Genomic DNA, 6,000 nt, shown 5'->3' with positions numbered 1-6,000 from the left:
CCATGCAAGAGGCTCATTAATTTACAGCTCTTTTTTTCTTTTCTTTTCTTTTTCCTTTTGTACAGAAGGATCATTGGGGGGTGGGGGTGGGGAGTGTGTGCATCAACCCTTTGTGGCCTTCGCCTTCCTCTTGGCTGCCAGCACGTTGCTCAGCTCCTCCCACGTTCTCTTGGCACGGATGTGTGCGCCCACCCTCTTCTGGATGAACTTGAGTGCGCGCTTGTCCTTGGACACTTTGAGCAACAACATGGCGGGTCACTGGGTCACTCGTAGGGCGCAAAGCCACACACTTCCCGAATCATGTCCCGCATAGACTTGTTGTGCTAGGTGAGGCAGTGCTGGCTTGCGGATGTTCTTTGTCACCTTGTGGCCCCTGTTGAGCAGTCCACAGCCTTGGGGTAGCCGGGGGCCCGTGGCTGCAGCTCTCCGATGGCGGCCGGGACAGGAAGACTTTACAGCCTTTCAAATACAAGATGAATGCACACTATACTCCTCAGTGGACTTATCTGAAGTGAAGTCATGTTAATGATAAATTTAAATGAATGTAAGTTCTAGCAGAGAGATAGGATATTACAATGTTACTTACTGTCAGATTGGAGTGTGAAAGGCTAGGTACCTGTTATCCTCCGTATCTCCAGCCATCGTCTCCGAAGCATCTTTAAGCTGTCTCACTCTTCATAAGTTATTTATTTATTTAGTCAGCTCCATAGAGCTTGTCTTATGTTGAAGAGCATACTGATTTTTCAGCTCAGCAAACTCCTGTAACAGAGCCATACCCCATCATCAGAAAGGACTTATAAAGCTTGTCTGGCACATGAAGAGTCTCCTGTTACTGCTCCAAACACAGAGGAGACAGTAGTCCAGAACACAGATGTTTTCTGGTCTCTTGTGTTTTCTAAGAGTGCTTTTATTTGTATGCTTTTAAAAAACAGTTATGGGGAAAAAAATCCAGCTTTAATTAAAGTAAATGTTTTAGTTATAAAATATTGATTTTTATTGCATATTGAAGCGCCATCGATGGGGCTCCAGTTGTTTGTGTCCTTCAGTATTTTATAGTGGAAGAACACAGAAGGACCTAATCTATGCTTGGCCAACAGTCTCTGGTTCAGTTCTATAAACAGTTGCGTGTCCAGGTTGAAGGAGGGAACAATGAAGGCTTAGAAGCAGCAGGATATACTATTTGGTTGGCAAATGGTAAAAGAACTGTGGGAAGGTGGGAGACAGGAAGGAAGGCAGGGAGCAGGCAGCATGTAGCTCTGCTGCGATTCCAGGAGACATCTTTGATATAAGCCTGTGCACACCGCACTCTTGGCCGACCCTGAGTTCGAGGGGTGGAGCCTGCACAGCTAATAACCTAGAGGCAAGAAGATGAACGAAGGCTGAGTCGGGTACAGAGGATGGAGCTGGGAAGCAGGTGATCTGAAAGCCCCTTTCTCGACTCTATTTTGTAACAATGTAGCAAATGTTCCCAGCTCCTCAGGCAATGGAAAGTTTATCCTGCCTGTTAGGAATTCTAAGCAAGTGAACAGACCAGTTATAAAACCCCCAACATTTTTCCTTTTGTGTAGGTTACCGTATTCACACAGCCAACCAAAGATTTCCTACTAAGAAGGTGAGTTGATAGGTTCTTTCAGCAACCTAAATGACTGGACACTTTCCACAGGCAGCTAATTAACTCACTCTAATGCTTGTAACTGGATCTGCTCTTCGGTGGGTGACTTTCCTTTACAGTCTTATTATTATATGCTGTGGGATTGAGTCAAAGGGCAGATGCACACAATGTAGATTAATAACACAAAGTACTGAAGTATGCACTTCAGGAAAATTGTGTCAGACGGACTATGTGACTAGAACACCATTAAGCATACTAGGACAGGAGGGTGGGAAGGAAACACCTCAAAAGGCTTTATCAGAGGCTGTTGTTTTCCAGTGCACAAGATCCTCCCTATACTAGCAACCTATGAACATAGACCACTTAGTGTGAATCAGCAATAAAGGAAATTTGGGGTAATGGCCCAAGGATCTGGAGTTAAAGGATTAGACAGCAAAAAGGCAGTGTGGGTCCTGGTGACATTGGTAAGCAATGACCTTTTTAGTGCCTGCAAGCCAACAAGCAGTAGATTCAGCCTGAGCCTTCACCCTGCTGGCTTGCTCCTGCTTCCTGTCCCATGTGGTCCACCCCAGGGAGACTCCATTTTCTCTGAGCTCTCTCTGCTCGTTTTTTGTTGTTGCTGCTGGTGGTGGTTTGGTTGGCTGGTGGTTGGCTTTAGGACTTTGCTAAGTCCAGCTGAGTCTTCATCATCATGGCTTGAGTTCTAACCTGTTCTTGGGTTAAAGGTCAGAAGAAAATGAAATCTCTTTATGAACCAAAGCAACCAAACAAAGCCATTTTATACCAAAGCATTAAAAAACAAAATAAACAAACAAAACTCAACCAACCAACCACCACCACCAACAAAAGCCAGGACAAATATCTGTCCCCACTAGCCAGCTTAGGAATATAGCTCTGACAGAGAGACAAACCCCAGGAGAGCGGCTCCCACCTTATCTCCTGCTTCCCCACCCCAAGGCAGCCAGCCCCTTTGCTGAATTACATTCTTGTCATTCTTCCATACTCCTGCGGCATTAGACTGGGCAGGATTCCTAACCATACTGTGTACTTAGAAGTATTCTTTTTCTTTTTTGCTTGTTTTGTTTTGAGATACAGTTGCATTATATCTGGCTGGTTGTCCTGGAACTTACTCTGTAGACCAGGCTGGTCTCAAACACAGAGATCTACCTTCCCCTACCTCCTGATTAAAGTTGTGTACCACCATACCAGGCCAGAAGTTGTAATCCTATGCAAAATATAATGTTGCACACTTTGTACAACATTTTAATTCACAACTATGCTTGTGTGGTAGGTTGGGTGGGGTGGGGGCTCATTCAGCTCGAGGGCCTGAGTTTGGATTTTTAGCATTTACGTTTAAAGCTTTGTGTGGCTATAATCTCTGCTGGGGAGGTAGAGACAGGAAGACCATTAGAATTTACACAGGTCAGCCGGCATAGCAGAATCCACGAGTTCTTGTGAGAGAGGTTAAAGGGAAAGTGATTGAGGAAGATAACTGGTATCAACCTCTGGCTTCCACGTGTATGTGTATGCATGTGCATGTACACCCAAATGCACAATTGCACATGCCCACACAATGGACACACATGCATAAAATGGGTAAAATGAATATTTTAAAATATATATTTATATGTTTATGCATATAGATGAATGAATATATATACATATATTTCTATTCTATTTCTATTAATTTGATAAAAATGATAAAAATATATATTCATTTTTATCAAATTAATGTATCCATTGTTTGAATAAAGATTATATTTGGCCCAGTGGCATCCACATTTCCCCCATACAACATTAGTGAACATCTTATGTTTGATTCTTTCTCCCCACTGACTATATCTATAGTTCTTTTTTTTTTTTTTTTTTTTTGCATACCATCATTTTATTTTTTTTTTTATATTTTTATTACATATTTTCCTCAATTACATTTCCAATACTATCCCAAAAGTCCCCCATAGCGCCCCCCACTTCCCTACCCACCCATTCCCATTCTTTTGGCCCTGGCATTCCCCTATATTGGGGCATATAAAGTTTGCAAGTCCAATGGGCCTCTCTTTCCATTGATGGCTGACTAGGCCATCTTTCGATACATATGCAGCTAGAGACAAGAGCTCCGGGGTTCTAGTTTGTACATCATGTTGTTCCAACAATAGGGTTGCAGATCCCTTTAGCTCCTTGGGTACTTACTCTAGCTTCTCCATTGGGAGCCCTGTGATACATCCAATAGCTGACTGTGAACATCCACTCCTGTGTTTGCTAGGCCCCAGCATCGTCTCACAAGAGACAGCTATATTTGGGTCCTTTCAGCAAAATCTTGCTAGTGTATGCAATGGTGTCAGCGTTTAGAAGTTGATTATGGAATGGATCCCTGGATACGGCAGTCTCTAAATGGTCCATCCTTTCATCACCGCTACGAACTTTGTCTCTGTAACTCCTTCCCTGGGTGTTTTGTTCCCAATTCTGAGAAGGTGCACAGTGTCCACACTTTGGTCTTCATTCTTCTTGAGTTTCATGCGTTTAGCAAATTGTATCTTAAATCTTGGGTATCCTAAGTTTTGGGCTAATATCCACTTATCAGTGAATACATATTGTGTGAGTTCTTTTGTGATTGTGTTACTTCACTCAAGATGATGCCCTCCAGGTCCATCCATTTGGCTAGGAATTTCATAAATTCATTCTTTTTAATAGCTGAGTAGTACTCCATTGTGTAAATGTACCATAATTTCTGTATCCATTCCTCTGTTGAGGGACATCTGGGTTCTTTCCAGCTTCTGGCTATTATAAATAGGGCTGCTATGAACATAGTGGAACATGTGTCCTTTTTACCGGTTGGGACATCTTCTGGATATATGCCCAGGAGAGGTATTGCTGGATCCTCCGGTAGTACTATGTCCAATTTTCTGAGGAACCGCCAGACTGATTTCCAGAGTGGTTGTACAAGCTTGCAATCCCACCAACAATGGAGGAGTGTTCCTCTTTCTCCACATCCTCGCCAGCAACTGCTGTCACCTGAATTTTTGATCTTAGCCATTCTGACTGGTGTGAGGTGGAATCTCAGGGTTGTTTTGATTTGCATTTCCCTGATGATTAAGGATGTTGAACATTTTTTCAGGTGTTTCTCTGCCATTCGGTATTCCTCAGGCGAGAATTCTTTGTTCAGTTCTGAGCCCCATTTTTTAATGGGGTTATTTGACTTTCTGGAGTCCACCTTCTTGAGTTCTTTATATATATTGGATATTAGTCCCTTATCTGATTTAGGATAGGTGAAGATCCTTTCCCAATCTGTTGGTGGTTTTTTTGTCTTATTGATGGTGTCTTTAGCCTTGCAGAAGCTTTGTAATTTCATGAGGTCCCACTTGTCAATTCTCGATCTTACAGCACAAGCCATTACTGTTCTATTCAGGAATTTTTCCCCTGTGCCCATATCTTCAAGGCTTTTCCCCACTTTCTCCTCTATAAGTTTCAGTGTCTCTGGTTTTATGTGAAGTTCCTTGATCCACTTAGACTTGACCTTCGTACAAGGAGATAGGAATGGATCGATTCGCATTCTTCTACATGTTAACAACCAGTTGTGCCAGCACCATTTGTTGAAAATGCTGTCTTTCTTCCACTGGATGTTTTTAGCTCCCTTGTCGAAGATCAAGTGACCGTAGGTTTGTGGGTTCATTTCTGGGTCTTCAATTCTATTCCATTGGTCTATTTGTCTGTCACTATACCAGTACCATGCAGTTTTTATCACAATTGCTCTGTAGTAGAGCTTTAGGTCCGGCATGGTGATTCCACCAGAGGTTCTTTTATCCTTGAGAAGAGTTTTTGCTATCCTAGGTTTTTTGTTATTCCAGATGAATTTGCAGATTGCACTTTCTAATTCGTTGGAGAATTGATTTGGAATTTTGATGGGGATTGCATTGAATCTGTAGATTGCTTTTGGCAAGATAGCCATTTTTACAATGTTGATCCTGCCAATCCATGAGCATGGGAGATCTTTCCATCTTCTGAGATCTTCTATAATTTCTTTCTTCAGAGACTTGAAGTTTTTATTATACAGATCTTTCACTTCCTTAGTTAGAGTCACGCCAAGATATTTTATATTATTTGTGACTATTGAGAAGGGTGTTGTTTCCCTAATTTCTTTCTCAGCCTGTTTATTCTTTGTGTAGAGAAAGGCCATTGATTTGTTTGAGTTAATTTTATATCCAGCTACTTCACCGAAGCTGTTTATCAGGCTTAGGAGTTCTCTGGTGGAATTTTTAGGGTCACTTATATATACTATCATATCATCTGCAAAAAGTGATATTTTGACTTCATCTTTTCCAATTTGTATCCCTTTGATCTCCTTTTGTTGTCGAATTGCTCTGGCTAGGACTTCAAGTACAATGTTGAAT

Source organism: Mus caroli, unplaced genomic scaffold, assembly GCF_978045245.1.
Source record: "Mus caroli unplaced genomic scaffold, Mus_caroli_1 scaffold_14, whole genome shotgun sequence".
In the NCBI taxonomy this organism is placed as follows: Eukaryota; Metazoa; Chordata; class Mammalia; order Rodentia; family Muridae; genus Mus; species Mus caroli.
This window is presented reverse-complemented; position numbering follows the sequence as displayed.